This window comes from Anolis sagrei, chromosome Y (assembly GCF_037176765.1).
Source record: "Anolis sagrei isolate rAnoSag1 chromosome Y, rAnoSag1.mat, whole genome shotgun sequence".
Taxonomy (NCBI): Eukaryota; Metazoa; Chordata; class Lepidosauria; order Squamata; family Dactyloidae; genus Anolis; species Anolis sagrei.
In genome coordinates, this window is record NC_090035.1 from 84,122,308 (window position 1) to 84,148,833 (window position 26,526).

The 26,526-nt window shown below is 46.1% G+C and overlaps 1 protein-coding gene across 1 annotated transcript in view; it reads right to left on the reverse strand.

Moving 5' to 3' along the window:
* The window catches only part of POU2F2 (POU class 2 homeobox 2), a 92,072-nt gene extending 75,417 nt beyond the window's left edge, over positions 1-16,655 (reverse strand). The window contains exon 1 of the mRNA XM_067461480.1: positions 16,586-16,655. The gene's annotated coding sequence lies outside the window, so the exon portion shown is untranslated. The remainder of the gene's footprint in view (positions 1-16,585) is intronic.
* Between the last annotated feature and the right edge of the window lie 9,871 nt (positions 16,656-26,526).

Here is a 26,526-nt window from a genome sequence, read left to right on the forward strand (position 1 = left end):
GACCATAATTGTCTGTCCTGCATCAGTAAGCCAAGCAAAAAGAAAGGATAGAATGGATGAGGATGGAGGGAGGGAGTTACTCAGGCCCGATTCATGCAACTTACATTAAAGACATTCATAAAATTCATAAATCAAACTGTTTGTTGACTCAGTGTCATCTTGACGAAGGGAAAGATGAAAGCCAACACTTCCCTGTCTTTCTGGTGGATGTTTGGACCCCGCTCTCCCAGAGTCCTTGTCCAGCGCTCAGACCAGGATGCTGTGCTATTGCTAAAAATGGATTGTTGCTATTAGGTGCTTTCAGTTCAACTCTGACTTATGGTCAGCCACTCCTAAGGTTCTCTTGGCAAGATTTGTTCAGAGGGGCTTGCCAATCCCTTCCTCTGAAGCTGCTGAGAGAGGATGGTGATTTGCCCAAGGCCACACAGTAGGATCCTGGGCTGAGAGGAGGTTTGGACCCTGGGCTTCCTAAGTCTTACCCCAACAATCAAACAATCCACATCCCAAAAGGGGGGGGGGGGGAATGATCCTTGTACATTCAGGAAGTACACAATGCTCATTCACACATGCGCTCAAATATTCTGGGTCTGCCTCAAGGCGCATTTAGCAACTCCTATTATAACAGCACTAGTGAGGCAGAAGGTAAGTCCCCTTGTCCAAAAATGTACCAGTCTGCTCATGTAGTTGCTTGCGCCACTTTAGCTGTGCATTCCTGCATGGAAGTGGGGTTGGACCGAACGGACCCTTGCAACCCTTAGGAATCCCCGGTTCTTTGCTTTCCTATGTGAGTTCAAAGGTGCTGCTTGCAAGGACCACGTCCTATTTCAGTCCGTCCCATCACTTTCCTCCACTGAACAAAACTCACGCCACTGGGAAGAGGCAAAAGAGGTGTCAGAGGAGGGAGAAAGGACCCCAGCCCCCCTCTCCCCATCTCTCTCTCTCACTCACAGACACCCCACAATCCCCAGGCATCCTTCAAGGAGAAAAAGCAAGAACCCTCTACAACCCTTTCTATTCCTTCCTGCCTTTGCTTTCCCTGGCTGCCAAACTGCCGGGCCTGAATAAATGGGGATGGGGAAGCTGAAGAACCAAACAGCCCACCATCCCCAGCCGGGAATTGCTGAACCTGTGAAAATCTGCTTCAGAAATCCGGTTAGCAGAATCCAGTTACAGTCCAACTGCATCAGGAGGCGAGGAGGAGGAGGAGGGCCAGGGGGAGGGGAGGGGAGGGGAGGGGGAGCGGAAGCAGAAGAGCCCCCCCCCCCCAAGACTCCCAGAGGGGGACAAGGGGAAGCAGGAGCAGTGGTTAGAGCAGGAGCAAAGCACAGAAGCCAGGCTTCTGGAACCCACCCGTCTCCCTCTGAGCAAAGCATCTTTGGGGATCTAAGATAAAGCAGAGTGGACACTGCCCTAGAATAATGTCATTACAGGAGCCCCCAGTTGTGCAATGGGTTAAAGCTTTGTACCAGCAGGACTGAAGACCGACAGGTCACAGGTTCGAATCTGGGGAGAGCACGGGTGAGCTCCCTCTGTCAGCTCTGGCTCCCAATGCGGCGACATGAGAGAAGCCTCCCACAAGGATGGTAAAACATCAAAACACCTGGGCGTCCCCAGGCAACGTCCTTGCAGACAGCCAATTCTCTCACACCAGAAGCAACTTGCAGTTTCTCAAGTTGCTCTTGACATTAAAAAAAATGTCATTACGAGCTCACATCCAGATCGTTTTCTCCCAACTTTGTCTATACTATGTCTACACTTGTTACTCCTCAGTCCTCGATATATCCGTCTAGAAGATATTATTGCCCATATTTATATTTAATTCACTCAGCAACTAATAAAATGCAAAGCAACGACAGAAAATTCACCCACAATTTAAACCATGGTCACAAAGGCGTTGGTTGTTTTGCAGCAAAGACAGATGTTTTTGTGGGTTTTGTTTTCTCCGCCCCACAAGAAAGACAACCCTTGTCTACAAATTCATCTCCCTTTAAATTTCCAGGAAGATTCCCTCTCTGGCTTTTGGGAAAGGTGGCAGTGTTGCTCAGTGCTTATTTTGTGTTGGCCTTCTTTCAATAACTGCTATCCCACCATGAAGACATTGTAGAAGAATAAGGAAAACAGGAAGCAAGTTAAAAAGCAAACAAGAAATGCGAACATAAAGAGGAGACAGAAAAAGAGAGAGATTATGATTGAAGAGAACAATGAAAAGAAGGAAGGAGTGAAAGAAAAAAGAAGGGAAAGAGAAAAGAGAAAGGAAAGCTTTAGAAATATTGGAAGCATCGCTCTGTTTTCTCTCCTGACAACCCCCCACTTTGGGGTTTCAAAGCTGGTTTTTCTGCAAGAGAATCTTCTATGAGGCAGTAGGATATGGGCTAATTATGAAATAAAACTAATTAATCACTGCAAACCACAAGCCTGGCCCAGCAGGGCACTAAAGAGACGGCTTTCCTTCCCCTCCTCGGGGCACAGAAATTATTTGCTGTCGATGAATTATTTAATGATGCGGTGTTCATTATGTATTATTGATCAGGAAGGACGGTTATTGTCGCCCAGATAGCCCAAGCTGTCTACCTAGGCTCAGATTCACTGTCACGGTTGAGGACAAGGTATTTATAAGCCTTTCTTTCGTCCCATGCACACACAAGACACACACCTCCATTGTTGGGGAAGGAAGGCCCTTCTCTTCCATCCAGAAGATCTGTGGAGCTCACAGAATCACAGCCACAGAGCTGAAGGGCACCCCAAGGGCCATCTAGTCCAGTCGCTGAGGCTTCTGCAGTAACCCACCTCCAAAACGCTCCCAACTGAGGCATGGCCCCCAATCTCTCCTTCAATACCAAAGAGGAAGGGCCTCACCGAACAGCTCAGGCCTTGAACCCTTCTGTCCTATTTGCACCCAAAGCAGCTTGAGGAGTTCCCACTGCCGATCCTCAAACCCCAACCACACTCTTCTTACCACTCTCTGTCCTTTTCTGTCTTTTAAATGCCTTTATTGCCATAAATATAAACAATGTGCATACTGCTTTCCATAGACTCAAGGAAGGCGGCATTCAAAATGCTGCAGAACAAATGCTCCAATAACAGGATGCCACTGTTGACCCTGTTCCCCTATTCAGGTGCTACTTGACTTTATGTCATTGCCAATTCCTTTGATGGAGCTTGGAGAAGTTCTTTGAAATCATACTCCCAGAATCCCCCAATTTGAAGATGCCACAGCAGTGGCTATGCTGGCTGGGGATTCAAGGAGAGGCCATCTTCCAAGCTCTGTCCAAAAGACCTGCTGTCCTTGCCCCACAAATCTCAACATCTTGTGCCACATGGAGCCCCCTTCCACACAGTTATTTTGGAATCCAGAGAGATCCCAGCATCCTTTACCACACGTCTGTTCTGCCAAAAAAGCAAGCCAGGAATAGTATTGTTTTCAAGTTACACCTTCACCTCTGGCTTTTTGACTGTGCCTTAGACATTAGGTGGGATAGGCTTCATGACAAACAAAATGATGCACCACTCTGCAAGGACAGTAGGCTCAGCTGTTAGAATCCACTGCCAGGCAAGCCCATTTGCAGAGATTCCTTCCCCCTTCCCGTCCCCTTCTCCACCTGGCCGCCCAGATCAGAAGACTATCCCTCATGAAGACCTCAGCAAGCAGCCAGTCACCCACCAAATGGCGTCTTAATTTGCAAAGACTTCAGCCTTGCGGTGGGTCTGCCATTGTGCCAACCAGCGGAGGAGGCAGGCTCAGACAGAGTGATGCGGATAAATTGGGAAAGCGTCTCCCTCGTGCTTTTTGTCCAGGAGAACCTAATTCTGTAGAGATGTGTCATACTCAAGTTATGAAAGCCCAACACATCCATTGTCACAGACAAGGAAACAAATCCTCGGTCGGGAAAAATGTAGGTGACAATGTGCTCCCGCCCCTGGCCCAGAGGAAATTTCTTGTGGCCCATTTCAGGGAGGGGCTTTGTTTTCAGACGTTCTTGTCCCAATTTTGTTCTCCCAGGGTTCCTTCCCTTTCTTTGGTGACCAAAACCAAATCCTGGGGCAAGACCATTCCCACTCTATCCAACTAAAATGGGGCAGGGGTCACCTGGGCCCTGTTTCCAGCCCAGAGGCAAAAAGGAGGGGCAAGAAAGGGGCACCAGCTGTGGCCACCCACCTCAGCAGCAGGGCAGGAGGACCCTAACCTCCCTTCCATGGCTTCCTTCTCCGGTTGGACCTCTGAGAAGTCCTCTCCAGATCTTTGTATTAAGAGTCTTGCCCACCATGAAAAGAGTAGTGCTGCTGGACCAGCTGATTACAGCTCTGGAATTCCATCAGAACTTGGGAATGTTACTTTTTTAATTAAAAGTCATAACGACTATGGGAATTTTGGGAGTTGCCTTCTGAAAAGGAAGGAACTGAAAAGGAAGGAACTCAGATACAAACTTCCAATGCCCACAAGCAGAGCTGCGCAAAGACCAAGTGAAAAGGAAACCAAGGAACACTCTTATTTTGTAAAAGAATAGTATCATGGCTGAGAGAAAGAAGATTGGCAAAATAGGATAGAGTAGAATAAATCAGGCATAGTAACCAGAGACTTTGGGCGACTTGCATCCAATCACCCAGAGATCTACCCAACCCTGTCCCAAACCATCCTCAGGAAAACCTTCCTCCATCTTCAGGGCATCCATGAGAAAGCCCTCAGCAGAAAGGCTATCCAAAAACCTGATATTTGGGCAGTTTGGAAACCCCCCACCCCACCCCATACACACACCCCATAACGCAGGGACTCAACCTTCATGCAGCCTCCATGAAAAGGGGCTACCCTCCCCCCCACTCCCCCAAGAGAAAGAGAGGAGGCAAAGAGTCATGTTGGCAACCACAGGTTTTACCATCTGTGTACAAACAGAGTTTCTCCGATTTTAATAGCCGGAAGACATGATAATACCACCCTAAGGGGCATACAGAAAGATCAATACTACTGTTTATCATGTCTGCGTTGCCTTTTAGTGCACGGCAGGCTCAACCGCTCTTAGCACACTTTAATTCTGAAACAATTATTCCAGAGTAAGTGTCCACCGCACGGGGAGAGGCACCACTTTGATCTGAAATTCAGAGGCCAAGACGGTGCTGGGAAGGTGTGGGAAAGACCCACTTTGGCACAAGCCTGGCTGGTTGTACAGGTGTTTCGCTAAATGGACGCTCAGACCCTTTTTCTTACTGCCAGAATTGTATGGGTAGAGAGACTCGTTTTGAAGCTCCTTTCTTTGGAATTCTTTCTGGGTGGATGATGGTTCGTCTAACATCGATGGAGCCAGGGCGGGCCTGTCCCTGTTGAGTTTCTGCCTGCCAGGAGCTGTCGAGGCCCCCAATGCGTTTGCCAGGAGACAAGCCGACAGCCCAAACATGGCCGGTGCTGCTCTCTCGTCATGTGACAAAGAAGCAGCTGCCATGTTCTGTTCTGTTGTGTGGAGCATTTTCAGGGACACCGTCACAACATAAAAGCAATAGCAACCCGGCAAAAAAGATGCTGTTGTTAATAATGGGCATCATAATGGTTAATCTCCCATCAACACATATACCCTGCCAACCTAGGACTTTGTCCTTCACATACACACCAAGTTATGTGTGGCTGAGCGCTGTTTTCTCTCTTGCACTTGCCCATATTCCTCCACCCATGACAGGTTTCTCCTTGTGCCAATCACACCCCAAATAAATTGGAGTTTTAATCTTCCGTTCCATTTAAGATTTCGACCTTCCTCCTTATACCTGTCTTCTGCCAACGCTGCCTTTCTTTTCTTCATCAAAGCAGTCGGTTTTTGAACTTGAGGAGCATCCATTATAGGCGACGGAAGCTGTCGTGTCACCAGAAGAAGGGGCAGTCCTTTCAGGGAAAACTGGGGGGCTCGGGTTCCCTTCCATGTAGCAAAACTGCACCCCTCTAAACAGAGAACTGGCTAACTTGGATCACGTACCTGGTTTCACAACTGCCTGCACAGAATTGCAGCAAAAGGAGTGGAGGAAGTTTCCAAAATCTGAACGCAAGATGAGATTAAAATGTATGGCGGGATAATCAATCTGAGATAAAACCAGGGATGCCGGGTATGTATCCTTTCTCTGTGCCACCACTTCTCTGACAAGAAGGGAACCAACTGGGGGGCTTCTCTTGCCCTGAAGCCCTTTCCGAAAGCACAGCACAAACACTCAGCATTGTGGCTACTACGGTTGCTAACTTTCGTTAGAAAGAGACACACCCCAACAGTGGTGCATACATTTCCCTCAAGACTATTTCATGCTAATTTCCACCAAAAACCCTTTAACCAGAGCCATTTTCACAATCTAAGTCCGTGATGGTGAACCTATGACACGCGTGTCAGCACTGACACGTATGGCTATTTTTGATGACACGCGGCCACATGAATACAGAGAAGTACACCTCATAAGAGCCAATCTAATTCCATCCATAAATTTGTAAAAGGCTCTACAAATTTAACATTTGCACGTTTGAGCATTGTTCACTCCATAACTCAGCATGGATTATACATTTTTCTTACTTAAACTATAAATATTGCCAAATTATGGGGGTTTTTTTCTCAAAGTTGACACCCCACCCAAGTTATGCTCAGGTTTTTGGCAAATTTTGACACACCAAGCTCAAAAGGTTGCCCATCACTGATCTAAGTAGTTAAAAGAGTGGAAAGAAAGCATATCTTCTGACTGCACATCTTTATGAGCAACACAGGATCCTTTATCAACGACAGAGATTACAGAGACACGTCAAAATTGTGTTTATAAACCCAGATCACTTAGCATTGAATAAAGGTTTCACTAAACATACAAGGACTCTGCCTCATCACCACCAGAGACACACCTTTTAGGAATGGGAGGAAGGGGTTTTATTATAATGGTTGTCACAAACATTGCAAAGATAAGGTTAATTCCAAATTAAGGAGAAACATTTCTGTTTGAAATGTTAGAAATGCCAGGCACCAGATTCCAAGGGTTGCACTCTCTTTTATTTATCTATTTCCAGTAGTCCTGTATTGTGATCTTCTGCCTGCTAACAATCATTTTTACAAAAGAATAACAAAGAATCATTTTTACCAAAATTGACAACTAGAAAGCCCCCAAACAAAATAGCAATCCTACACAACGAACACAATTAGTAAGAGACATGTTTTGTATAGGGGGAAGCAAAAACATTTCAGAGATTGTTCGCAGCAATAATAGCACACAACCGGTGTTTCAAGAAAGATTGTTCTACAGCAGGCAAATTCCCACACACTTTTAGGAGTCGGTCATTTCATTTAATTACTAATCAAAATGGTACCAATTCCCAAAATGAACCTTTTATTTTTCTCTACGATGCACTGATACCCCTCATGATTTCAGAGCTAAAACGATATTTTTTTCCTATTTCCAACACTTTGCAAGCATTAAAGGAATCAATCTGGACCACAAGCCTTTAGTTCATATTAACACAAAAAGTAGGGAATTGCAGGGAGGTTAGATTTCACCATCTATAATTAACTGTGAATCCATCAAGCAATCTACACTATCAGATCTAGATTGGGATGTTAAACCTCAAAGGAGATCCAAACAGGTGGACAAAGTTCTTAGTTTTTAGGCTCGGTCAGGAACACAGTTAAGATGAAGGACCTGGATTTAGGACAACGTGCCCCAATCATGAAAAGGTAACTAAACCGGTATGCCCTTCTTACACCTGGCCTGCAGGAAGGGGTAGGTTTAAAACAAAATCCTACACGAGGCATATTTCTGCTTCAACTCATCATCAGACCAAGTTGCACAGCCTTTGAGGGTGTGACCGACCATTTTCAGGAGGGTCCAGAATGGGGCTCAGAGGGTGACTGCAGCACTCAGACCTCACACAAGTGGGTCGCACAATTCCCACAACTGCAGAAGAGCTTTCGCACAACCCCAGGTTAGTTGTGTGGTGAATGTAGTTTTTAGGGATGCAGGGATAAGGCCTCACTAAGCACCAGGTGACAGCCTCAAAGCTCCTAGGACGGGAGGCCTCTGGTCCAAAAGATTGAACTGTCCAAAAAGGGCACCAGAGACTGTATTTCATAGCTCCAAATGAAGCACGGGGACTTGATCAAAGCACACGCGCCCGATACTGAGGCAAAATGATTCCCTTCCCCAGCACAGAGAGCCCAGCACGCCCATCTTGCTCCTTGCACTGGTCCTGTTAACGTTCATCACTGTTCCGAACATGGAGGCCATTTCCTTCCTGCAAGACAAGGTGCCCGTCTTCACAGCTGTGGGAAATGGAAGGCATGGGTTGCCTTCCCAGCACAAGAAGCCCAAGGGTGTGCTGCCTGTGGGGCCTTTGGGGCGAGGGAGGGGCCCCAGGCACAGGCCCCCCACATTCCCCTAAAGCCACACCAGAAGCATCACAAGACCCCCGTGCCTCTCCTTCCCCAAAGGCCATACGACACGTCCCTTGCCATGACACAGACCCCTTTCGGATCACCCCAATATCCCTTTCTTTGCAGCTGGAATTGCTGGATGCGCCTCGAAAGCCACCGGAAGATTCTCCTCTGTTTGTATCTGTGGAGCGATTAGCGCCTCAACCCCTCCGTACAAGAAAGAGCGATCGAACAAAGAAACACAGGTACTCAAATCGTAGGATTGTGATGAACTGATGGAAAGTTTACAATATTAATTTCCACCAGCAGAATTTTCCATTTTTACTTGTGAAATTCTGTCCGAGTGCCCTAAAAATATTTTATACACTGATGTTATGACTTCAACACTGAACCCTCCATCTACTTCCATACACACATTCTACATTAGCCCATATTTCAAAATCAGTCAGAATTATGCCAGTAAGAAAAGGCCAGAACTACATATAAACCTGTATTTGTAGGAAAATCTACTGCAAGGAATAATCATTAAACCTTAATCAATCTTTGAAATACAAATTTACATCTATTTATACGCAGAGATACGGTATGCAAATATTGAAAATGCACCTGTTGCAGTTATTTTTAAACATTTCAGAGAGGAGTCATTATCCCCCATTCAGCCGATTCAAAATCCTACCTCCCCACAATTCTGTCTGTGTTTCATCTGGAAATATGATTTGGAACAAAGCTAAGTAACAATAGATTTCACTCATTTTGCTGTGACAGTTGACAGTATTTAGAGACAAAAAGAACAGAAAAAGTGAAGGGAGAAAAATCCAGTCACATTATCGCACAATCCTGCACAAAACTGGAAGCCCTTCTTAATTAGATAATTTATTTGCATCTTAAAACGTCTATGCAAATCTATGCAAACGTATTTAGAGAGGGAGTTTATTATGGGTGGCCTGGTGCTTGATTCCACCCGTGGCTCCTTTTAAACACCGGTGTCCAGGAGCTGACCAGCTCTCCCTCAATCGTCCTTTGACTACGCGGCATAAGTGCTTTGAAGGGCTCTTGGTGTAATGGAAAATGAAGGATGCAAGGTAGCCATGTATATTATTTATAGGTTTGTAAATCGATCCCTTTATCTTTATTGAACCGTATTCTACAGATAGATACCGGATATTATTGATACAGAAGAATGTATTTGCTGGTTGATCCTATTATCGGTAGATCCATTTACAGACACTCAAAACAAAAGGCGCCTTCCGACATGGTGTTACACGTTGAGCTAAATGGTTTTTTATTAGAAGGACCGCTATTAGTACAACAAGCCCCTCGTGTTAATAGTACACATGTGCTGACCTCAGGCAAGTCACCCATAATTTAGGAGAGGCATGCTTATTTGCACAAAATCTATGCAATCACACTGCTAAGAAAAATCAAAAAGAAAGACTTTAAATAAATAAAGAGAATTGTGGCACATGGAGGAAGCAATCACCGCAACAACTAGGAAGCTCGTGCTTTAAACTCTACGATGGGTCGAACGGGAATTTTCTAATTACAGATCAGTTTGCTGTTTATGGATTGATTGCACCTATACTTACATGAAAATCAATCTTTCTCCTTGCTATATTTCAAAAACATGCTCACAGTAGTAATTTACTGCTTTGTAAAGAGATCATTGCGTTTGAGTTCAGCCTTAAAAATAAATCTGTAATGGGAAGATTGTGTTTGAGAAAAGCTGGTAATGAAATTGATTGCCTCCCATTTAACATGCATTGATTTGTAAATGCCACCCAATTATGCCTGAAGGGACACGCATCGCATGCAGCCCGCACCACAGGTAAATCCCACCTCGGCCAGGAGGACAGCAAGGGATCCCTCCTCATTGTCGCTGGGGCCTTGTCCCCGTGTTTGTGTGTCCTCTCATTTTGATTCCTCCTTTTTCAAAAATCCCAACTGTTTGGGACACTCTCAAGGTGAAAGAAGGCACCAAACCCCTTTTATTTCCCGCGTTCTGCCCCCCTCCCTGCCTTTCTTCTGGGGCTTAAGAGTAGGAGGCTGTTTTGCCAGCGATAAAGCAAACAGATCCCTGGTTCCAGATATGGCTCCCTTCCCCTTTCTTCCTCACACCAGACCCATCCCTGGCCTTCTGGACACCCCCCCCCCCCCCAAGAATATATACATCTATATGGTAAAGGTGTGTTTGGGGGGGGGAAGCATTTAATTCCCACTGAAACTGACACCAAAGTGGGGCAAGGAGGGCACAAAGTGTGTTTGATGGCTGGAGTGCGAGGCTGCTTTCTCCCCCCGCTTTCAGGTGACATTCATGGAATAAATGACCTGGACTCTTTGTCGGGGAGATGGAGCTGGCGGTCAGTTCTCTTGACCAGGAAATGGCTGCTCTCACGTAGCACTGGCGGGAGGAGGAAACCGAGGGGGGCTCGGCTCCATTAAGGCCATCCTCCCTCATAACTGGGGAGGGCTGGGGTTCGGTCATAATTTGGGAATTAAAACAAATCAACATTAATTATCACTCTTCTGTACTATTGCAACTCACATTCTGGATTTCAGGAAGGAGGAGAGAGGGGGTCGGCTTTCCTTTCACAGCAGAAAATATGACTTGAAGGGAAATGGAGGCTGGGGGGCACTTCAGGGCAAAAGCGTGTTTGCACAAAGGGGAGCAGGGCATCCAAATAGAAGCCATGGGGTTTGGAGAGGTTTTATCAAAGCGGTCGGGAAGGAAGAAGAGAAGAGCAAAACTACGTACAGCCCAGAAGGACAGGTGCACGTAAACAGAACTGGGAAGGGGGAAAAGAATATCATTGCTAGGATCATTATTGCAATCATAATGCAATGGGGAAAAATAAATAAGAGGGGAAATGAAGGAGGAGTGAAGAAGTGCAGCGAAAGAGTGGAAAGGATGAAAGGCAATGGACAAAACCCCGAGGAGCCTCTGTGGATGGACAGAGGACAAAATATGTGCATCCATTTGGGGGTCTCATTCTGTCAGGCGAGGGGAGAGGAGGAGGAGGAGGAGGAGGGGGCATTGCAGGGGTCAAGGTCGGCTATGTCCCAACGCGAGGCTAGGAACAGGCTCCAAAGAGCTGGGAGAGTGGCCTGTCGCAATAGGGTCAGTGATGGAGGCACCAAGGATACACACAAACACAACATGTAAACACATATCCATGCTCTCCATAGCAGGTCACTTAAGGCAAATGTGCCTGAAGGGTCCAACCGGGAGGTGAGTTGCCGAGGGAGTGGAAGGGGCAGGGCGCAGCGCAGAAAGGGTTACTGGGAGACAACCCATGCACACATACAAGTGCACACGACACACACACACGCTCTCTCTCACACACACACAGACAGACACCAGGCAGCAATAAAAAGGTCACTGCAGAGAAATGAGGTCTCACTTGACAAGAGCAGATGCCTCCCCAACACACACACACACACACACATATACACAGAGGCTTCCTCCAAGGAAGGCCCCCCTCCAAGCCCCATGGAGCACACACTTGTTTAAAAGAGAGGTAAGAGGTTTGGGAGTCACAGCCACAGTAATGCACAAACAGAGGGATTGCATACACACACAAAAGTGTCACATTAAAAAACCAAAACCACATGAGTTCCATGCCACTTTTCTATTGTCAGGCTCTCCTAATGTAAAGGATATTTCCCTTGTTCACCCCGGTTGGCCATAATCCCGCACTCACAACGAAGAATGGCCGAAAAGAGCAGATCTGCCCAGTGTACACACAGACACACACCCTGCCCTTCCAGCCAAGGCTCATGGGCAAGAGACTGGACGCTAGCCCATTCCCAGGGCCTCGGAGCAATGCGAGCAATTCCGGTTGCAACATTGAGGGGGGGGGGGCACAAAGGTGTGCTCTTCTGTTTTCAAAAGGAGGGCCCCTCCTGCCTTCCTCTCAAACCAAAGGAGCCCAGTTCCAACTCTCAAGGTCTCAAAGTCAGGGGGAATCCTAAGTGCCCATTCTTGGGTGTTAGGGCTCCAATTTCCCTGAAGAGAAAGGGAGATAAAAACCCCCACAAACCAGGCCGTCAATCCAAGCAGCCCTTATGGGCCCAGGGTGTGGGACCCAGGGACAATCGTGACAAAGGACTGGGCCCAGGGAGATGGGGTGAGCTCAGGCCTCAGGTGACAACACACCAAGGAAAAGTCGGGCTGCTTCCAGGCCGGGGCCCCTCTTCTCCCAATGTGAGGCCCAAAGGCTCCAGAGGCCCAAGGGCTGGGAAACAGATGGGGAGGGGACCCAAAAGGAGCCCCCCACCACCACCTTGATCAGGACCAGCACTTTCCCAGAGTGCAGGGGAAAGCCATTTCAAGTAGGAATCATGGAGAGAATTTGGGACGTGGTCTTTCTCGTTTTGAAGTGACGAGACTTCCCCAAACCACGCTGACAAAACTCAAGTGCGCGTGCACACACACACACACACACATGGCCCCATGCGACCAGATAATGCATCCCCTCGCTCCCTTAATTTGCTTTAATCGCCCTCTTGTTTGCACTCCGGGCGCCTTCCCCCGGAATCACTTAATGCAGATTAATTACCCGTCCGCCGTGCCATTTAATCACACCGGTGTCCCCTGAACCAGGGTGAAAAAGGGACTGGATTCAGACCAGGCTTATTGATCAAGTTGGGGTTCTTTATCAAGCGGGGCCAGGTTTCCCCAATGAATTAATACGGGCTGGAGCCGAAGGGTCTGGGAAGGATGTCAAGCTGCTTCCGAGAAAAACACCTTGGAAAGGTTCATTGCTTTCCGGGGTTTGTACAGACGGAGAGGAGCAGGTGTGGGAAGAGCAGCCTTCCCAAAGGGTGTGCAAGTTCCCTGTGACCCACACCGCCCTCATGCCAGCCCCCACTGAAGCAGGGGTGAGGGGCAAGAGGAGGGAATACCATGCACATTCTCATAGCAGATTAATAGGCATTTTTGTGACACGGCAGGCACCCAGGCATTTGCACACACTGCAAGTGACACTCAAAATAGTAGTGTTCTATTTAGTAACAGAAGAAGTAGCAATGCTTAGGACAGGAAAACATAGTAACAACAATAATACACTTGATTTATACTCCGTCACCATCTCCCCAATGGAGACGCAGGGTGGCGAACATGAGGCCGAGCCCCAAAAATACAATACAACGCAATAAGATACAGAATGCAAAACAAAACTTACATCAGAAATAAATGACCGTAGCAAAGCAAAACAAGGGAAGCCAATTAACACAATATAAAACTGAATAGGATGGGCAGGCCAAATGGATGGGGATTTCCCTGAGCAAACGCTTCCCCGCTGCCAAACTTCCACTCCTTTTTGTGTCCCAGGAATACCCTGGAGAAATGGAGGGTTGGCTTCCTAGAGAGTGCTTTCCAGGCACACCTGACAGGTAAAGAGTCTCAACTGCTGGAAGAGCGGGAAGGGCAGTGGCCTGGCAAAGGTGACACACTCCCAAAGGAAGGACCCCCTGGTCAAGGCAGGGGAGGGGCTGGAATAATGATAATACTACTACCAATAATAATAATAATAGTAATAGTAATGGTGTGTGATGTCTATCCCACCTTTCTCCCCAGAGGGAGTCAAGGCAACAAACAATAACAGGGCGCCACAGGCCAAGCCAAGTGCGCCACCAGTGACCAGGGTGAGACTTGTGGCCCTTCCAAAGCACAGGAAACTCCCCCTAAAGCTCTTTGCAGCTGCCCAAGCACGCCCTGCCTTTCTCCCCTTCCAAGAGGGGCTGTTTCCCCTATTGCAACATCCCTAGAGGGGGGGGGGGTGCGCCTTAGAATTGCAGGCATCTCTTAGGGATTGGTGGCGGTGGGACTGAAAGGAGGAGGGTGTGCCTTAGAACCTGTGCCGTACTGGATTGGTGTGCAAGGAGGGGTGAGGCCTGAAGGGCTTTGGGGGGGGCATGGGGGCAGAGCAAGGAGGCACCCCCTGACTGAATGGGGGGAGCAGGAGGGGGTATGTGGGGACCCCTTCCCAGCCTTCCCAGTTTGACTCTTTGGCTCCCAGGAGACCATGGCCAAGAAACCATCACTACCATCATCACTGAGGAATTGGTGGAGCTGTGTGCCCAAAAGCTAGGAAGCAGAGGCCTGGCTCAGGGAAGAGAAGGCTTTTCGGTCCTGGTTTGGTCCCTTCCTTCCTTCCTTCTATCTCATCTCTGAGTTTTCCTCATTTTCCCTTGTCTGTGTGGCCTGCTCCCTGTGATAGTGATTGATCTATTACTGTATTTTGCATCATTTTATTGTTTTCTTGTGTTTTATTTATTTTACTGTGATGTTTATTTGGTGTTTTGGTTTTATTTTGTGGTCAGGTATTTCTGGGCTTGGCCTCATGGAAGACACCAAGAGGTCCCCTTTGGGGGGAGAGAGGGAGGCCGGGTATTAATAAAGTTTATTATTATTATTATTATTATTATTATTATTATTACTAGCTGTCTCCTGCCACACATTGTTGTGGCCCAGTCTGTGTATATGTATTTTGTGTGTGTGTATATGTGTATATGTATGTGTATATATGAGAGAGATGGTGGCTGGGTAGAAATAAAGATTATTATTATTATTATTATTATTATTATTACTAGCTGTCCCCTGCCACACATTGTTGTGGCCCACTCTGTGTATATGTGTTTTGTGTGTGTGTATATATATGTGTATATATTTGTGTATATTTGTATATGTGGTTTTGCACTTGTGTTGTAATGTATTTTTAATATATTTCTTGGCTTTTGAGTTGCTTCCACTGTGTTTTTTTATGTTTTTCTGAGTGAAGGTCCCTTGTTGGCCTGGGAGGTGTCTTGTGTCCAAATTTGGTGTCCATTCGTCCAGTGTTTTTTGAGTTATATTTACCCCACAAACGAATGCTACATTTTTATTTATATAGATTATTATTCCTTCTTTCCTCTCCCCTGCCTTTTCTTCTCCTCCTTCCCTTCTTTTTCCCTCTTCCTTTGCTTTCTTTTCCTTCCTTCCCTTCTTTTCCTTCCTTCCTTTGCTTTCTTTTCCTTCCTTCCCTTCTTTTTCCTTCCTTCCTTTGCTTTCTTTTCCTTCCTTCCCTTCTTTTCCTTCCTTCCTTTGCTTTCTTTTCCTTCCTTCCCTTCTTCCCCCCCCCCCCCCCCGCAGGACAAAAGGAGGGTCGGGGGAGCTCGCTTCGGCCACTGCACCCCCTCCCAGTTACCTTCTATTCGACCCTGAGGTGGGCCACCCCCCTGCCCCCCCCCCCAATGCATTGTGCCCAGCAGCCTCGGGGAACCCCCCCCCCCCCCCCCAATCATCCACGGGAGAGACAATGCTGGGACCAGCCCCTGCCTTGGGTCTCCGGTGCAGCCCAGCTTTGGCAATGCAAGCATCCTCTCCAGTGCAGGTGTATGTAACTATAGATGAAAATAATAGGATATATACATACATGGACTATGTGTGTGTATATATATATATATAGAAAATCCCTGTCCGGAAGCCTGCCCCCCCCCCCCCCCCGGTGCACAAAGGCATTGGGGAGACGGGGAAGCGGCGCCCAGCCTGGGATCCCTGGGGGGGGGGAGGCGAAGGAGGGCCCCCAACCCTGGGCAGAGACCCCGACCCCTCGCCCGTTGGTTGTGGTTGTGATTCGGCGCGGCCTGGGCTTGTGTGTCCCCCGCAGGTGGAGGGGTGGAAAGAAGGAAGGAAGGAAGGGAGGAAGGTAGCAAGGAAGGTAGAAGACAATGCGCGCCCTCCTCTCTATCTATCCTTCCTTCCTTCTTTCCTTCCTGCCTGCCTGCCCTCCGCTTTCCCTCTTTGCCGGCCAGGGAGAGGCGCCTGCCTGCCTGCCTGTCTACTTGTGGGGTTCGCCTCCCTGGAGCCAAGAGGGGCTCCTGGGGCCCCGCAAAGAAGGAGCCTTGTCCGCCGCCTCCTCCTCCTCCTCGGCTGCTGGTGCTGGCGGTGGTGCCTCAGTTCCTTTTGCCGCGTCTACTGCTGCTGCTGCCTCTGCCTCTGCCTCTGCTGCTGCTGCGCCTGCATTAAGCGGCGGGCAATCAATAGGGCGCGGGCGAGCGGTATGCAAAGCGCGGGCATTAATATGCAAAGTTTTAAAGATTTTTAAATGGGAGAGGGAGAGAGGGAGCGGGAGGAGGAGGAGGAGGAGGAAGCGGGGAGGCAGGCGGGCAGGCAGGGAAGCGGGCAGGGCGACGACGGAGGCGGGGAGGGGGCCTGCTCGGCGTGGAGCTGCACCTACCTCTGCTTCCATCGGTGGGCGCACGATGACTCCTCCATGCGCGCGCCGAGCAGCCCAGATACGAGCGGGAGGGAGGGGGGGAGGAGGAGGGGGGAGGAGAAGAGAGGGAGGGGGGAGGAGGACGGAGGGAGAGGGAGGCAGAGCCAAAGCCGAGGCAGAAGCGGAGCACAACACAGCCAGGCAGAGAAGCGGCGCGCGGGCACGCGGCGCGCCCCCGACCCTCTCCCCCCCCCACCCCTCCTTACCCCTTCCCTCCCTCAGCCCGGCGACGGTTGCCTCGGCAACGGGAAAGATGCAGGAGCAGCAGCAGCAGCACCAGGGATGAAAGATGCTCAGGGCAGCAGCAGCAGATGGGGAGGAGGGAGGCAGGACAGGAGGGAGGGGCAGGGCAGGGGAGTGGGGCAATAAAGAGCAGGAAGGGGCACGTGGAGCAATAGGGGACGCCTTGCCAGGAGGAATCTCCTCCTCCAGAGAAAAAGAAGGGGTGTACCTACCCATAATAATAATATTAATAATTATAATAATAATAAACTTTATTTATACCCCACCACCATCTCTCTTGGAGCCTCCGGTGGCGCAGTGGGTTAAAGCACTGAGCTGCTGAGCTTGTTGATCAAAAGGTCATAGGTTCTATTCCGGGGAGCAGCGTGAGCTTCCGCTGTCAGCCCTAGCTTCTGCCAACCTAGCAGTTCGAAAACATGCAAATGTGAGTAGATCAATAGGTACCGCTCCGGCGGGAAGGTAACGGCGCTCCATGCAGTCATGCCTATGGCCACATGACCTTGGAGGTGTCTACGGACAACGCTGGCTCTTCGGCTTAGAAATGGAGATGAGCACCACACCCCAGAGTCAGACATGACTGGACTTAATGTCAGGGGACTACCTTTACCTTTTTTACCATCTCTCTTGAAGTGACTGGGCTGGACTGACCTTGAAGGAGCTGGGGGTGGTGACGGCCGACAGGGAGCTCTGGCGTGGGCTGGTCCATGAGGTCACGAAGAGTCGGAGACGACTGAACGAATGAACAACAACAACTATCTCTCTCCCCAAAGAGGACTCGGGGCAGCTTACATGCAGCCGAGCCCAACAGTACATTACAACCCAAATAAAACCAAAACCTCAAAACAAACATCACAAATAAATAAAATCACAAGAATGCAGGAGGAGTCTCCTTCTGCACAGAAAAATCAGGGGTGTGCCTACACATAACAATAGTAATAATAATAATAAACTTTATTTATACCCCACCACCCTCTATCTCCCCAAAGGGGACTCGGGGCAGCTTACATTAATTATTATTATTATTATTATTATTATTATTAAACTTTATTTGTACCCCGCTAGCATCTCCCGAAGGACTCGGTGCGGCTTACAAAAGGCCAAGGCCTCAATAAAACAACAGCATAACAAATACAACAATAAAAACTCAAAAAGCAAACCAATAAACATTAAAGCAATAACAGTAAAACAATAAAAACAATGACATCATGACACATTTAAAAACTAAGGGCTGCGCCAAATGTAATGAAAAAATTAAAAGTGCTGGGCATGACAGGTGAAATGTAAAGGTTTTTAGAGGTAGGTGCGATGTGCAGACAATCTTAAATCTCGAATAAAGTGCGTTTGGGACATGGTGCTGGGGGTTTCCTATTCTGGAAAGGCACACTGGAACAGCCAGGTCTTCAAGCTCCTCCTAAAGACTGCCAAGCCCAACAGTAGATTACAACCAAATAAAACCAAAACCTCAAAACAGACATCACAATTAAATAAAATCACAAGAATGCAATAAAACAATTTATTTATTTACTATATTTGTATACCGCTTTTCTCAGCCCTCATGCAAAATAATACAATGCAGAATCAATCCCAAAAATAACATGATAAAACTCAGGATAAGAGAGATGAAAGAGAAATATTTGTATGGGAGAAGCTCAAAAAACCACCCCATCACTTTTTCACCCTTGCCCAGCATTATTTTTTAATCTTTTAATTTTAATTACATTTGGCCTAGCCATAGATTTTAAAGTGTGTTGTTCTATTGATAATGCCTGTGTTATTGTTTTATTGTTTTGTTGTTTTAAATTGCTTGTATTGTTATTGTTATTGCTTGTATTGTTGTATTTTGGGCTCGGCCTCATGTAAGCCACACCGAGTCCCTTGGGGAGATGGTGGTAGCGGGGTATAAATAAAGTATTATTGTTATTGTTATTATTATTATTATTATAGGAGACAGAGTAGTGGAGACCCACCTTCCAACAGGCGGGGGAAATTGCATAATCAGAGTCATAATAATAATAATAAACAACCGAGGGGGCAGGGCACTGGGGCCAAGGCAGGACCCCCCCCAAATCTAGAAAGTTCCATTATTCTTATTCTTATTATTGTGTTCATTTATTTATTTACGACATTTATATGCCGCCCTTCTCACCCCAAAGGGGACTCAGAGCGGCTTACAAGATATATAAACATACAGTATATTATATTATTAGCATAGTGTTTGGTTGTTGTTTTGTTTTTGTTTTTGTTTTTTTGTCGTGTCAGGAGCAACCTGAGAAACTGCAAGCATAGTACAATATCAGTATTATATATTACTGTATTATACTATACCATTATATTGTAATATTATTAGTAATATTACATGTAATATAACATATATAATTATAATATTGTATTATTATTAGTAGTATTATATATAGTATTATATTATACTCCATTTTGACTGTCCACAAGGAGACTCAAAGTAGTTTTGGGAAGTCGGATCTGGCCACGGTGGTCCACACTCTTGTTACATCCCATTTAGATTACTGCAATGCACTCTACGTGGGGTTGCTTTTGAAGACTGTTTGGAAACTCCAACTAGTCCAGCTCACTGGAGCGTCATACAGGGAGCACACCACCCCCCTGTTGTGTCAGCTCCACTGGCTACCGATCCAATTCCGAGCACAATTCAAAGTGCTGGTTTTGACCGACAAAACCCTATACAGTTCCGGCCCAGCGTATCTGTCCGAACGCATCTCCCTCTACATCCCACCCCGGAGTCTAAGATCTTCTGGGGAGGCCCTGCTGATTTGAATGCAATATTCCTGCTTCTTGGCAGGGGGTTGGACTGGATGGCCCACGAGGTCTCTTCCAACTCTTTGATTCTATGATTCTATGACCCCGCCTCTATCACAAGTGAGGTTGGTGGGGACGAGGAGCAGGGCCTTCTCGGTGGTGGCCTCCCGCCTGTGGAATTCACTCCCCGGGGAAATTAGATCAGCGACATCACTCCTTTCCTTTAGGAAAAAACATGGATCTGGGACCAGGCATTCGAACAATCTGGCAGATAAAGAAAGGACTTTGACAATGGACAGGAATGGACTAATGGAATGGAATTATGGAACTCTGAAAGACGAATGCTGAGCATGAGAGTAGTTTTATTGATGTGTTATATACTGATTATTTTGATTGTTTTTAGCTGTGATAATTGTTTTAACTATGGTTTTGTACATTATGTGTATTTTGTACAGGCATCGAATTGTGCCTTTTTGTAAGCCGCCCTGAGTCCCCCCTCGGGGGTTGAGAAGGGTGGGGTAAAACAGGAAAAACAGCATGGGACATGGGGCCATGCTACCCAACTTTATTAATTCGGGGGGGGGGGGTTAAAAGGATGGAAAGGGCATTATTGGGTGGAGAGTGGAGGAGGCCGCTCTGGGGAAAGCTTTGGGAGAGGGTCCCCAGGGTTTAGGGCTGGGAGGGGAAACAGTCCAGTTCCCCTAAACTGGTATTTATGTATTTGGGGGGGGGGGGTCCTGATGCTGAATCCTGTGTGTGTGCAAAGCAAGTGAAGGTTGGGGGGGGGGGGCTTGAAAGCTCTCTTCTTTCCTCCTTCCTTCCCTCCCTTGGCCACTTCAGGTCCTCAGCAATTTTGCATAGATGAACCTTAAAGCTTAGGACCTGTGTGCATTCTCCCTCAGCCTCAGACTTGCCCCCATCTCCTTTGGAGCCTCCCCCAGATGCCCCAAACACCCCACAAGGACCTTCATTTGACACAAAGATGCAAGAAGGAGATGGTGCCGGAAAGGAATTAGAACTCTCCAGCATAATAATAATAATAATTATTATTATTATTATTATTATTATTGACACAAAAGCACAGTATGTCACAGCAAACGAGATCTATATTTGGGATACAAAATCCAGCATATAGATCTTGTTTGCTGTGACATACTGTGCTTTTGCGTCAATTAATAATAATAATGATAAAATGAGGAATAATCAATATTCCTCATTTTACAAAATGCATCCGGCTTGGCCAAACGTTCCTTACACACTGGAGGTTTTATACCTCTCATTCAAATGTGAAGGTCCTGAATGCAATATATTTGCATAGGAAGCATTCTTGAAACACACCTCTTTTAAATCAGTTGATACTTGACACGAATTTCCGTTCAGTGCCTCCCCATCCCACCCCAATCAATATGTTCCCTACTTTTTGAATAAACTCTGCTTAGTAAGATAGACGAAGAGGGTTCACCTGTAAGAAACAGGTATGGAAGGAGGAAGTATTGAATAATAATAATAATAATAATAATAATAATAAAAAATCTTTATTTATACCCCACCACCATCTCCCCAAAGGGGACTCGGAGTGGCTTACATGGGGCCAAGCCCAAACAAGAATTACAATATAACAATACAAATTGCAATAAAGTAAACAACGTAACATTAAGATATAAAAGGGTTGAGATGCGTGATATTCAGAACGAAGCACCATTCCTCCTGAGAGCAGAAATTGCAAGCAGCATTCATGAAATAAGTAACATTTTAGCAGATGAAATATTAGGCATTTTGAAAGAGAAAAAGCTGATGGGCCAAAGTAGGACCTGATTTCCATGCATTGCATACTGAGATTGCAACAACTCTTTTTAAAAAATGCAGAAGTTCTATGTTGGTCCACTTCTTGAAAAACCAAAAAGATGGATAAGAAATATAATTAGAATATGCAAGCCCATTATTACAAAAAATGCATATTTATGATGTATGCCATCTTGCTCCTAATATTACATCATTATTGTAGTGTTTGACTCACAAGGATTCACTATTGAGAATTCAGATCATACAAAAATAAGTCATAGTATGTCTTAATTGTTAAGACTGTAAGTATTTACAAACAAGCAATGCATACATAATATTCATATGTATATGTCTATCGTTACCGTATGCACACTCACCCAAAGCTCCCATTAACACACATCATGGAAACTTTTATTATTCTCTGAGCAAGCATGTCAGGATTAAATACCTTTCCTTATTAGCACTAAAAAGTGTGCATTAATCACAGCAAAAGGGGATTTTCATCTCCAAGAAGGTCTGCAAGTTTGTTAGTAAACAAAAAGAAAAAGCACATTCCATTGCATTTTTTTAAAAACCAAGGATTTTATGTTCTATGTTCTGTATGCAAAACTATTTCATGTAAATATGGCATGCAAATTTACCTTGTAAATATTAAATATTATATGCAAATGGGAAAAATGTTTATAAGCTTCTAAGGGCTGGTTTATATATAACTGAGTATAGAAATGAGATGAAAATATTAAAATTGTAGGTAAAATGAAAGAGTTTGCATACAATGTGTGACTGAATTGCATACAATTAGTGACTGAATTGTCTTGATACAAAATAGGAAATGTTGTGTTCGATCGATACTTTGAGGGCACGCTTCACACATGGCATGGTTTACATTTTGGAAATTAATGTATCATATCTATAATTGTTTGATTAGTTTTCAGTAGGTGCATTGTGTGTAAAACAATTAAGACCAATCTGATCCCCCCAAGAGGTTATATCTGATTTTTGTTTAAATGCTGTTGGAAAAAAGATTGGATTTCTGGTAGGGATTTTCAGGAGTTTTGGGTGAAGAATTAATATGCTAATTGGCAAGATGTTGTTCAGAAATATATGCCTAGTATTAGATAAAGGGGTTTCTATCACGGAAGAATAAAACCTTGATATCCAATAATTCTGAAATAGAAAAATAATGCCAAATCTTCAGTCGGCCCTTCGGATGGAAAATACAGATTCATTCGTAAAGGCCAAATCTTACAGAACGGAGTATTTAATATTTCATTTCCAGATCCAAATACAGAAGCAAGTGACATGCAATGCAAGGCAATTAACTTTTGTATGTTCCATCTCATGGTATTCTTTGTCATGCCAAACATGTTTACATGTTTACATTTTGTAGGAACAAAAATATCTTATTGCAATTAGCTCATAAGTATTATTCTTTAATGAATTCATAGGAATGTTGTGAAGAATTTAGGACCAATGTAAAACAAGAATTCAACTCTGTGTCTCTGGATGGCTGCATTCAGCATTTGGGGGGATTATATATATATCTATATGTCTCCCTCTCTATATATCTGGTGTTTGGCTTCCTTCTGACACCTTCGTTGCCGCTTTTATTCCCATTGTAAGCTCTGGGTGACTCCGAATTAATTCCTATTAGCCAAGTCACTCCCGTTAATAATACACGCCGCTTTCACCAGAAAGCCATAATTTCTCTTTGGAATGAAACGGCTTTCGGTGTGACATTGGTCGCCGGGTGCCTACAATCCTTGTTCTCACGTAATGCAAGGTTCAGAAACAACACAAAATTAGCACAAAAATCTGTCCGACATTAGGATACCTGCCGTTCCCAGAACACTGTGTGGAATAATAATGTTATAGAATAGATTCTACCTAATGTGGATTATCGGTGCATCCTGAAAGTTAAACACTAGTTATTCCAGGCTGACCTTATTTTCATCTCAGAAATTAATATTCAATGCGGAAGAGAAATAGAGATTACTGTATATACTCAAGTATAAGCCTAGTTTTTCAGTCCTTTTTTTAGGCTGAAAAAGTCTCCACCAACTTATACTCGAGTCAATGTTATTTATTATACTTTGTTGTTGATATTATTATTATTATGTTTATTATTTTATTATTGTTATTACATTTATTATTTTACTCTATTTATTATTGTTATTGTTACATTTATTATTTTACTCTATTATTATTACATTTATTATTTTATTGTTGTTATTATTACATTCATTATTTTACTCTATTTATTACTGTTATTGTTACATTTATTAATTTTTTATTATTGTTATTTTACTCTATTTATTATTATTGGAGGACATGTAAGCATATTTACATTGAAGAAGGTTAGAAGAATGGTTTAATCAGAGTTGGGCAGTCTTATCTTGAATTACAGTTTTATGTAAATATTCAAAAACATTTAACCTACTAATGCCTAAATTAATATAATTTTTATTTTGAAATTTACTAGCAGCTGCTGCATTTTCCACCCTCGGCTTATACTGGAGTCAATACATTTCCCCAGTTTTTTGTGGTAAAATTAGGTGCCTCGGCTTATATTCAGGTCGGCTTATACTCGAGTAGATACGGTATCTTATGAAATAAATAAAGCCATGCAAATAATGTGAATTGTCGGGTTAATGGCAAATGACGATGTTATTAAGAAATGCAAGCACCCAGATGAAGCATCCCAGAGACAGTGACGCACAAATGAGGAACTGTTGCACTTGTCTGCCAGGAAAGCGGGAATCGTAATTATGGACACCATTATTTTGGATCCAGATCGACAGATTGCTCTAAAGAGCCATTAAAAGAGCTGGAAAGGATCCTCGCCAAGGAGCCTAAACCGTCTGCCGTGTGTTTTATTTCAGCGTGATGTGATATGGTTGTGGGCGAAGGACGGCGCACAGAATTTTCGTCCAGTGGAAAAACCCCGATTCCTTCTGCTTCCGAGGAAAGGGAGTGCGCGGAGGCTCAGGGCCGGGGTCTGGAAGCAGCGCCAAGGAAGATATAGGAACCTGTTTTGCAAAGTGGAATAATAAGGCTTGGAAGAGGTGTCGCGAACCTCCCCGCCTGTCTTTATCGGGGAAATCGGATCGGATTAATTTTGCCAATTAATTTGAAATGTGCGGATCAATGGGTGATAGATGACAGCGCGGAGCCTCTTCCTCCCTCCCTCCCTGCCTCCCTCTCTTTCTTTCTCATGTGTGTGTGTTAATGTGAGCGCAGCCTCTCTCTCCGCACGGCCGGCTGACACGCAGCGGCTTTGTGTGTCCGTCCAGTCCAGTCCGTGCGCCGGCCACAAAGCGGCGGATGTGCGGACATGCCTGCAAACACCAGGAACCAGCGGTCAGTTGGGCCACCGCTGGCTTCTTGGCCCTTTGGCCCCGCGTTGAAGGCATCCCACTTGGGCTTTTTAATTAACTTTGCACAAACCTTGCGCCTTCCTTCCCCCTTGTGACACCACAAAGGCCCAGAATGACACGTTCTCAAAAAGCCTCTGGGGAAACCCTGGCCCACCGGCCTTGCCTCCCCTCCCCCCCCCCCCCCCCAATGCGCTGCGCTGCTTTAATTTATAAATTTGCAGGATGGTGCCTTCTCTCACATCGGACTGGCCGCTTGTAAAGACACACGGGGACAGGGAAGAGCGGTGGGCTTTGCAGAAAGGGATGCTTCCCCACTGAGCACATACAGCCAAGCCTGCAATGGAGAAACACGTTCTAATGGACAGCCCCCCCTCCCCTCCCCCCCCCCCCCTTATCACCTTGGAGGAGCCCATTCTGAGTTGGAAAAGGGTTGGTGCGTGATTGATCTTGGTGATCCTTTGCAACAAAAGAGAGAGATGGAGAGAGAGAGCGGTTGTTTGTATGGAATCCGTGCTCTCCTTGAACTCCTCGGCCCTGCTCTCTCAAGCAGAAGCCAGGCGCAGGGAGGAGGGAAGGAGGGGAGACCGGGCAGAAAGGTCTCTTCAGACTCCGGGGGAGGCGAGGGATCCCTGGCCCAGAATGGCACCGAGGGGCAGGGACTGGGCCTCCCTTCCAGGAATACCTGGAGCCCATTGGGGACCAAGGCACTTCCGAAGGCTTCCTCCAGGGATGGCCTGGGTGGTACTAGAGTGTTATGGAAGACCTGACCTGCGGCTGTGTTGGCTAAGAGGGACCAGCACAGATTGTATGATCTGACACTTTTAAGGAAACAGCAATTGCATATGGTTTACAATTCCTGCTGCCTGAAGAAATGCCTGGCTCGAGAGCAGGACGTGTGAAAAATACCTTGGAGTCCTCGTGTACGACAAGTTAAACATGAACCAACAATGTGATGTGGTGGCAAAAAAAGCCAATGGGATGTTGGCCTGCATCAAGAGGAGCTTAGTGCCTAGATCTAGGGAAGTCATGCTCCCCATGCTCTATTCCGCCTTGGTTAGACCACACCTGGAATCACACTGTGTCCAATTCTGGGCACCACAATGGAAGGGAGATGTTGACAAGCTGGAATGTGTCCAGAGGAGGGCGACTCAAATGATCAAGGGTCTGGAGAACAAGCCCTATGAGGAGCGGCTTAAGGAGCTGGGCATGTTTCGTCTGAAGAAGAGAAGCCTGGAGATATTGACAAGCTGGAATGTGTCCATAAAAGGGCGACTAAAATGATCAAGGGTCTGGAGAACAAGCCCTATGAGGAGCGGCTTAAGGAGCTGGGCATGTTTAGCCTGAAGAAGAGAAGGCTGAGAGGAGACATGATAGCCATGTATAAATATGTGAGAGGAAGCCACAGCGAGGAGGGAGCAAGCTTGTTTTCTGCTTCCCTGGAGACTAGGACGCAATGGAACAATGGCTTCAAACTACAAGAGAGGAGATTCCATCTGAACATGAGGAAGAACTTCCTGACTGTGAGAGCCGTTCAGCAGTAGAACTCTCTGCCCCGGAGGGAGTGTGGTGGAGGCTCCTTCTTTGGAAGTTTGAAACAGAGGCTGGATGTCCATCTGTCAGGGGTGCTTTGAATGCAATATTCCTGCTTCTTGGCAGAATGGGGTTGGACTGGATGATGGCCCACCAGGTCTCTTCCAACTCTAGGATTCTATGATTCTATGAAAGCTC